This window comes from Pavona decussata, unplaced genomic scaffold (genome assembly GCF_977016875.1).
Source record: "Pavona decussata unplaced genomic scaffold, jaPavDecu1.1 SCAFFOLD_102, whole genome shotgun sequence".
Taxonomy (NCBI): Eukaryota; Metazoa; Cnidaria; class Anthozoa; order Scleractinia; family Agariciidae; genus Pavona; species Pavona decussata.
In genome coordinates, this window is record NW_028145517.1 from 209,551 (window position 1) to 220,000 (window position 10,450).

A 10,450-nucleotide genomic window follows, 5' to 3' on the forward strand; every position below is an offset into this window, starting at 1 on the left:
AAGATCGGGACAGTGTCAACAAAAAAAATTGATGGGTCTGTCTGTACCGGGGATTAAAGTTAAGAGGTTTCAGATCATTAGCCAAAGCATGACGCAATAATTGCCTTGGCCACAACTTCACTGATCAACTAAGAAACACACTTGCGAAAGTATTTTTTGCTATATCATGTACAGTCGAACCTGTATATAACGGCCACCCTCGGGACTTGAGGAACTGGCCGCTTAATACAGGTGGCCGCTTAATACACGATCACTAAAAATACTCACTGGGCGTGGTCTAATATCAATTTTAATGGTGTATCATACAAAAACATTTCATGCAAGGAATCATTAGGACAATCAACACTCTTTCAAGAGATCAATACTTTTAAACAAAGTTCAGTGCCAACTTGTAACTTAACGGTATAATATACGTAACATAGTGTAAAAGCACTGTGCAATAAATTGTCCTCTACTCTTGTACGGTGTACAGTACTGTATTTCTAACTCACTTACTTACGTGACTTGCAGTTCATAACAAAATATCTCATTCTGTCTTTTCATAGTTGTTACGATCGAAGTGGAGTTATAATGGTAATGTTGGTAATTAAAAGTAACACAATATATAATAAAATTCTTCAAGTTAAAATAGGAATATGGTAAGAATTACAGCGACTTAAACAAGTGGGACACGTGCGTTTGGCGCCTCGGAATTTGAAACTTTTGTTTGTAGAGCAGGTCGTTGACTGTCGGCACTGCCAGCGACAATTCCTGTTATCCATGGTACTGTGCATATGGCTTAATTTCCATTCAAGAGTGGCCGCTTAATACAGGTAAAAATAACAAAAAGAGACAAACATGGGACTGCTACAGGGTGGCCGCGGCCGCTTAATAGAGGTGGCCGCCTAACACAGGTAGTGTGCAGCGTTTGTATGCGCGAAAAATCGGGACTTTAAAAACTGGCCGCTTATAAGAGGGTGGCCGCTTAATACAGGGCCGTTATATACAGGTTCGACTGTATAAAGTGTTTCTTACAAAGTACGCGACATATTAATATGCAACGCACATACTGAACAAATTCCGAAACATTCGTTTCTTTGTAGCGATTTGCTTCGGCAAGGAACGTTTCAGTGTTCCATATGTGTGTGTGTGTGAATGGACATTTTCGAAACCTTTAGAGAGAAAATTATCCGGCGATACTTCTACGTTTCCTATTTTGCGGGGGCGTTAACTGTAACTCTGATAGTGTTTAACTACGCACTTAATTAAAAAAAATCCCTTTATTTAAGTGCCAATCACTAATTTCTCTAGCGCAGAGCACTAATTGAGGGCAACTGTTGGCACTTGCGTCAACTCAAGTTGTTTATAGTTTATTATGATGCAAATGTAGTATACTTGGTCCTATCTGAGAGTATATCATTGGAGATATACTTTTGATGAATAGTTCCTGTTTTTAATGCTTTATCTAAAATTAAATTCACGGTATGGTTTGTCCCTGATAAATTTCATGATACGCGGTTGTCGTAACGATATATGTATACTGTTGGACTTTCATGCAACATTGCATTGTTACCGTTCGTGAGAATTCAGTAATGATCACAATAATTATCGCATAGCAACAATCCATGGAGTTTACCACCTATATCGTACGGTGACCGTATATTTTCAGTGCTGGTGGTCTAAACAGCGGCTTGATTCAATGGTCATTAACATTTTCAATACCTAATGTGTCTTTACCAGGTCAACTGTGATTTTTTCGATTCTTTTCTTCAAGTTTTTTTGGTAACAACCCAATATATTTATAAACAAGAAACGTCAATAAACTACTTATATTCTTTCATGTATCATATCCTACTTGATTTTTTGTTGTTTATAATTTACAACGTGTTGCGTGCTGTCATGTAGTCTTTCTGTATAATAACGTTTGGCTTTAAATGAGAAGTAAATTAAGTACTTGAAGTGTGTTGTTACAAATATTGATATCAGAAGACAAGAAAGACGGCCGACAGAATTAATAGCACTACGGCAGGACTTTCAGTCATGCCTGTCAGGTTAACGTTTTGTAGGTCTTGTTGCGAGGGTAATCGCTATTAGTATGAATTTTCAAATATCTATTGATCACATAACCTGGCAACTTTTCTTTTAATGAATGAGCACTCGGCATACAGCTCTTTAAGTTTGCGGTATTTTTTTGCATTTCAATAATTCATTTAAAATTTTGCGCGCTCGGTTGCAATATTTGACAGCACAAATACTGGGCATTCAACAATATTTATAACATAAATTTTCTCGTAATTTGGAATCAACTAAATCAACCTTCAGTCCACCGTTTCAAAATTTGAGTAAGAAAGAAAGTAAATGCGAGATCTCGAAACTTGAATGTCATCATCATCATTTAGAAAAATTACAGGCTCATGGACTAAACTTTAAAAGAAATATATAACCGAGTATTAAAAAACGTGTATATAAGAGAATTATGAAATTGTAAAAACTAAGCTTTATATATTACCACAATCCAGTTGACTATTTTCTCTGTGGAAGGTATACATACATTTTATTCCATATATTTTGTTCACATGTTTTTACAATTTTATATAATTATACATAGTTTGCAATCTTTCAATGATTTGTTGAGGAGTAAGGAAATTCAGCCATCTTTCGTGAAAACAAGTCTGCGACTGTTCAACTAATATTACTACGTACAGCTCACGGTTGAATAGAAGTTCAATAAAAATACGATGAGGATAACATCTTTCCATCTTGGAAGCCACAACATACAGATTCAGCAATGTATCCCCAAAAAGATTGCAGTTCAGTTATACATGAAAGAATATATATATAAACATGAAAAAATCTGCCATCCTTATAACTATCTAGAGCGTTTGTTGTACAGTACCATTAATGCTTTTTTTTTTTTTCAGACAATCGCTGCAAGGAATTTCAGATACTAGTGACGATGTACTTGCAGCGGTTCGGGTAGAGCGACAAGTTTGTCAAGTTCTGTTCGATCGACTCTTGACACATCCTCGGATACCCAGGGTCAGTCAGTCGGGGGCGGGCGAAATGGCGCGACGAAAACTTTCGTTGCGCCATTTCAACCGACGACCCCGACTTCCTGCCCCTGAGTCTCCGAGGATTCCCTTGACACAGAACACGTAGACATTGCTTCAGCGCTTGACGATAGTTTGCGCTGAAAGTGAAAAGGATTACGGGATTAAATGCACCACTCACAACTGGAAGAAAGTAGAAGCAAGTGATTTCATTTCACGCACGTGCATTTCAAAATAGTGTAGGAGAAATATAACGACGTAGGCTGGAGTCCAACAGACGACAAAAACAAAATTGATGGATATTAAGATCTTCATTACTCGTCGACTCTGTTCAGCTCTTCTTATGTTGATTTGGCTGTTGTTTTGGATCGCCGGATTTGTTCGTCGCAAGGCTTTAATGATACAAAAACTGAGAATCGTGATGATGAGGAGAGGAACAAAGTGATATAAAACAAAAAACGATATGTCGAGTGCGAAAATTGCTACGCTGCTCGTGTCAGTAGTGCAAAAATATGGTCTTTCAACGTCTGTTGTCATTCTTGAAAAGTACGACCCGGGAATACCGATTCCAATCGCTAAAATCCACGTGATGGAAATAGAAATCGCCCTGGTTCTTCTTGTTATCGTTTTCGCTTTCATGGGCAGCACAATAGCGATGAATCTGTCCACAGAAATGAGTACAAGGCTTGCAATCGATACTGTGTACGAAACATGTTACGAACATACTGAGTTTGCACATTGTCATTGAAAGTTCATTGAAGGTCATTGAAGGTTCAAATACAGAATATGTGCTTCTTGAGTACAGTACCCAATGAATAACAACTGAAATTGCATCGGAGACCGCCATGCTTGTGATAAAGTAGTTGGTGCTGGTCCGGAGGTTTTGTGTTTTTAGAAAAGTGATGATCTCAAGGGTGTTGCCGATTAGCGAAACGAACGTGACAGCAGATATTGCTACGTAGAATACTGCTTTAAATGCGAATGATACTTGCATTTTGTAATTATAAAGATGGAAAGAAGCAGTCGAGTTGTTCATGTTGATATGCCGATGTAGATAATAGTTAGCAAGCTGGAGATTGAGAATTTCCTCGATTTGTTAAGCTTATGCCAAGTGAAATTGAGTTGTCGAAATACGAAATGAGCTTCGGTTTGTAAGCCTTCATACAAACTGAAGCTCATTTGTTAACTGTGATGTTAAACACATAGGTATTGAACACCTGCTGTTCTTTCGAATAAGAAATGCCGCTTAATTGCTTAAAGGGGCAGTGTCACCGATTTTTTGTATCACTTTGAATAGCCAAAAACCATTTAACAAATAGATTCCAAGTTGCCGTGCGTCTGTTCAGTAATAGATCACAGATGACGTCAAAATGTGGTAAGAACAAAAAAGTGGCACACGAGCCGCAGGCGAGTGTGTCACTAATGTCCTTACCACATTTTGACGTCTTCTGTGATCTATTACTGAACAGACGCACGGCAACTTGGAATCTATTTGTTTTATACAATGAACAGAAAGGAAACACAATAAACTTGCCTCGTAGCGCTTGACTGTACTGTTCCATTTGTGCCAGTTGAGGAATTTTCAAAGTCACCAACGCTACTTTCCGTGTTGGCTTCTTCTTTTCTTCTTTATCGTACTTGTAAACAGCTTCCCCTAAACTTTTACCGAGGCCTTCACTTGCTCAAAGCAGAATAATCGAGTAAATATTTTCAAAACTTTGAGCCTTTTCGTAGCGCTAACAGCTTTTTTGAAGATTTGTTCCAGTTTAGGCATTTTTTAATTGACAAGAACACTTTCGCCTTGATTTCTTCTTTTTCTTGTTTGTAGACAGCTCCTGCTAAACTTTTCTCAGAGCCTTCATTGCTCAATTCGAAATAATCTCGCAAACAGTTTTCAAAACCGCGCGCCATGTTGGGCAAAACGAAGAGAACAATTTTTCCGTGACGTCATCCGTGTGTCTGTACTCTAATAGATCATGGGCAACGACCAATCACAGCGCGCGTAGCATTCAGTACATTGTATAAATTTGAATCGATGGAATCGTCAAAATAATGGTTCACTTTTGTTAACGGTAACCCTAATAATGCACAGAAACTAGTATTAATTATCTTTTGTTGGGGATGGCTAAGTTGGAAATGGATTGCAACTTGAAAAAAATGGCCAGTTTTTTCAAGTTCCTCCTGGGTATTGTAGAGAAGTCGTCAAAAACTGCTTATAGTTTGTTCCTCCCCGGATAAATACCTTGATATTTCCTTCTCGGTGTTCCAACAGCAATTTCATGGTAGAAAAAAGGTTCTTTGTCAAATATTTTTGCCATTTTGACGAAAATATAGCAAAATCGCCATGACAAGTGTCCCTTTAAGTAATACAGCTGAGGACAGTTAAAATTAAGAAAGAAGGAATGTTATGAGACATTTTTCAGTAGAAATAGATTTCACTTAGTTTAGGAAATATCGGTGCCTTTGTAACCGTCAAGTAAAACACATAGGTGTTGAACACCCGCTGTTCTTTCGAATAAGAAATGAGCTTTAGAATTTCCTCGATTTGTTCAGCTTACGCAAGTGAAATTGAGTGTCGAAATACGAAATGAGCTTCAGTTTGTAAAGGCGCGGAAAGTAATTTTTTTTAGAGTTTCCTCCATTTGTTAAGCTTACGCACGGTGAAATTGAGTCGTCGAAATACTATTGGCTACGGGTGTTATATGACATATGTTCGTCAGTAAAAGCTTTTCAGTTCTGCTTTTAAGAGAATGAGTCAAGATCTACAATAAACGCTATGTTCCTGTGAAGAAGATTTGGTCCACTTGATGAAAAAGATTCCGGTAGGTAGCAGGGCACCTCTCGCTTAGCCACAGAGCTATAATGCCCCAGAAGACCCTGTTACAATATCGCTTTATGTACAGATAAATCTTGTTTAACAAAAACGCACTTTACTGTCTTTCTATTGGACCTTCCTCGTTGCCTTGTAATTGTTTTCCGCTCTTTGTTTAAAAAGGCATTTGCTTTAGTTCTTTAGGCCACAGGCAAACAAACATATGAACATTCTGTTCAATTAAGGACTGTTGATTCAGGTAAAAGAACACCGAACAGCTGGCATATGTTGGAGGAATAATGCGACAAGAAATAATGTTAATTTACTCCCTACTTAGACGTGCATGTATGTATGTTTTTTTTTCTTCAACTTGATTGCCTAAATCCGAAAGCTCGACTCGGAGCTTTGGACGTTACAAATGTTTCAAAGAAAGCCATCACTTTAACTTCCTACTCCCAACTGTCCCATAACCTCAAAGTAATATGAAAAAATTCCCCATGAGGTTTTGGAAGTTAATTTGGTAGAGACTTCCCCGTCTCAGCAGAATATGCGCAAAATAATTGCTCGTTTAGAAAACCAAAACTTAACATTAACAACGACAATCTTGTTTTTTGATACACACTGACTTAGAGCATCGTAGACCGTAGTTAAAATTAAGCAAAGTAAATGCTCTTCCTCAAAATACACCACTGGGTTCAGTCCTTTTCCTGAAATTGTGTGATGTGTTTCTTTTCTTTTCTTTTTTTTTATGGTGACTCTTATAAACTGACCATGAATATAGAGTTGCATAATATTAGACAGAACAGCTGTGGAAACAGACGAAACCAAGCAAGCTCTATTCCAGTTTTCCCAGATAGATAATTCATAATTTAGATAGTTCTCCAGTCTCCAAATTAAAACCGTATTTCATAGTTCTCAACACGGAGTTTAGAATTTTTCATTACTAAATAGCGAAAGCAGCTGTACTAAAGCACTTATTTTCTTTTTTTTTTGTTTCTTTTACAGCTGAACCAATTGAAATCTAGCAGTCATTCAGCTCCTTAATTACGCTTTTTATAGTGTGCGGTTTGAAATACAAACATATTTGACAGTTTTTTAAAGCTACTCTGTCAGCAGAGGTTTCTTTCTGGCAGGTTTATTATCGACGCGTACGAAGTCGTTCGCGTCTTTTGTATCTCACGTAGTCGACTGAGGAAGTAAACAAGCCAAATACGCGAAATACAAGAGACGATGAATGAATGAATGAATGAATGAATGAATGAACGGAATGAATGAATGAATGAATGAATGAATGAATGAATGAATGAATGAATGAATGAATGAATGAATGAATGAATGAATGAATGAATGAATGAATGAATGAATGAATGAATGAATGAATGAACGGAATGAATGAATGAATGAATGAATGAATGAATGAATGAATGAATGAATGAATGAATGAATGAATGAATGAATGAATGAATGAATGAATAAACGAACGAACGAACGAATGCATGAAAGAAGTTCTTCATTTTGAGGAACTTCAAAGACAGCATAACATTCAGTTGCTAAATGTGCGACAAACAAAGAGGTTGGGATTTAAAGGCCCCAAAGCTTCAAAAAAACAGGTGATGGTGATGATAATGATGATGAGAATGATGACGATGACGATAACGATGATGATGCATACGACAGTTGCAGTTTCAGAAGCTGCGCTCTAGGAACGCTTAACTCATTAAGAGCAATTCTCCAGGAAAGTGAAGCAAAGTTGGAAATGAAAATTTTTAACCCCCCTTCATTTTTTGTGTGGAGGTAGGTTACCTGGAGGGATGAACAAAAACAGCCATATTTGGATCGGCAGGTGCGTCGTTGCCATGGAAACCGCAGTTGATCACGTCGGCCTGAGGTCTATGTTTTGACCAAAAAATTCACTCTCAAATAGTAAAAATAAACGAGTCTGGTTCTCGAGTACATGAGAACCAATTCAAATAAAATTCATACAGATGGTAGAACCACTCTCCCAGTTTATAAAATTTGCCGTTAGAGTATTTTGGGTTCTATAATCAAGAAGACAATGTTCGTATTACTATGTTGCCTGTCAGCCATTTTGACAAGAAGGAAAAACAAGCACAACCATATTCGTTATTTCTCCGAAAGTACTCTTTCCACATAAACCAAATTAACAGCAGATCTTACATAGATATTGAGCTTTATAAATATTATAAAATCTTTTTGGGGAAAATTATATGCTGGCTATGGGTGATGAAGACATCCGAGGCAAGTTGCAAAAAATTGCAAAATTGGAAATGTCGAGGTCTCCAGTATTTGGCTCAAACAGGCTTTAGATAGAGAATATCAGCTTCAGAGGTTTTCTCATTCATCTTATCTGTTATCTACATTTGATTGATTAGGTTTTGGCCAACGAATTTGATGAAATATAAATTAAAACAAAGCCTACCTTGCAACTTTTGGGAAATTTCTTCAGGATGCTTTTGTCGTATAGGATGGGTCTCTCCTCAGTTCGCTCACTCCATTTTCTTGACCAAATCTTGCACAGACTCTAGCGGAAAGGACAAATCTAACTGGCTAGCCTCGCCGAACATCTACTTTTAAACCAAAGATAATAATGCATTAACCCGAATAAAGAACAGTCGAACAGGTCAAACACAGTCGTGTGTCGAGTATCGAAATAATTCATCAATACAATCCATCCAGGAAGTTAAATAGATGCATCAAGATCACAGCTGAGCAAATGCATGTCTGCGACGATTCTGAATAAAGTCTTTGGCTAAATCGAGTCGTACATTTGCATGGTTGAGAAGCAAAGAAATCGTTGTTTACGTCCTGTTTACGACCAAACGTATGAGGACCGGAAATACGAGTAGCAAAACTGCTGACCAGATGTAGTTTTAAATGCGATATACGCGCTTTTTGTTTGCTTGTTTTTGTAGCTTCGGCTAATTGTCGCAATGGCATTATCTCTTCTTTAGATATTTTTGGTACAATATATCATTGCTAGAGGGATAAAAGGACGACTTTTGATCCGCTTTTATGACTGTTTTACAGTGGTGAATAGAGGACAAAATAAAAGCGCTTCACTAGTCGTTTTATGCAACCACATAAGCCGTCCATGTTTCCTGGGTTTGTTTGTTTGTTTGTTTGTTTTTTATTCATTGGTTATTGGATGTTAAGGATGGCCTGCATGTAAGATAAGTCGCTGATCTGGGGCATTGCGTACACATTAGAAGTTACGAAGTTGGATTTTGACCCACCTCTCCTCCAGATCTAAATAAGTCCTCTCCAAGCCGATAAATTTTCACATTCAGTACCTAATACCTGCCCAAATTTTGGCATTCGTCTGTTTATTTATTTATTTATTATTATTATTATTATTTTTTGCTTTTGTTTTTTTTTTGTGGGGGGGGGGGGGGGGGGGGTGACCGGACGTAAATTTGTGCCGTCGATCAAAAAAACTGTCAGGGAAATTTGCATATCGTCGTGCAAGGGAAAATATCCTGGTCAGGACAATGGAAAGTTGGTCTCTTTCAAATCCCAAAAAGGACGTTTCGGTTTGTGAGTGCAGTGGAAACAATATCAAACTCAGTCAATGTCAAAGGGATATTTCCAGGCACGTGCAAGCCTACGGACCTAGTATAAACCGTTATGAAATCAGCGACGAAATGGATCTTATTCTTTGCCGTGCAGTTAAATAAATGTAACATTTCACACGCGAATTTTTGATTCTCTTGTCACGAATAGTTTATCATAACTGAATTTGTAATTGCATTTCACAGTCTAAAAAGCAATCTTTTTTTTTGGGTGCGGCTATTATGATCATGCGTTCAATTTTCACCCAAGCTTCAGTTCAGCTTCATTTCCTTTGTTTTTGTTTTCGTTCGGTTATTCTGTTTTTTCTGTTATTCTTTCTTCACCATTGCCATTGTGAAACAACCCCATAACAAGAGCATATCATTACACATACATCCGGTGTTACATCCCATTACATTGTGTTACATCCGGTCAGCAGTCGTGCTTCTCGGACTTCCGGCCTATGCGTTCAGTTAATTTACCATTCTTGGCTTGTCCACTATCGCAATATTTGACTCGATTTTAGCCAAAGACGTTACTGTGGATTGCTCAAAGACATGTATTTGCTTTGTGCATCGATCTCGACACATTTACTTTACTTCCTGGCTGAATAATATTGATGAATTTAGGTGCTCGACGGCAGAAATCGCAAGCATTACGACCATGTTTTGGACTTTGTCAACTATTCTTTGTCAAGTGTATGGGGGCTACTTGTATCATCATCCCTGGTCTGAAACACAGCAAACTGGATATTCGATGGGAGTAACTGTTAGTCTGCGCTAGATTTGGTCAAAAAGACGGAGCGTGCGAAGGAGAGACACTGGAGAGAACAACGCGACGAAAGCATCCTGAAGAAATTCCCAAAACCTTCAAGGTAGGTTTTGTATCAATTTATATTTCATCAAATTTGTTGGCCAAAACCTTATTTACTAAATGTAGGTAGCAGACAAGATGATAAAAGATACTTTTGAAGCTGATTTTCTCTCTCTAAAGCCTGTTTGAACTAAATCCTAGAGCTCTCAAAATTACCAATTTTGCA

General features: G+C 37.7%; 1 protein-coding gene across 1 annotated transcript in view; it reads left to right on the top strand.

The window, feature by feature from the left end:
• The window catches only part of LOC146471448 (uncharacterized), a 217,558-nt gene that overhangs the window by 11,276 nt on the left and 195,832 nt on the right, over positions 1 to 10,450 (top strand). The gene's annotated exons all lie outside the window — the stretch shown is intronic.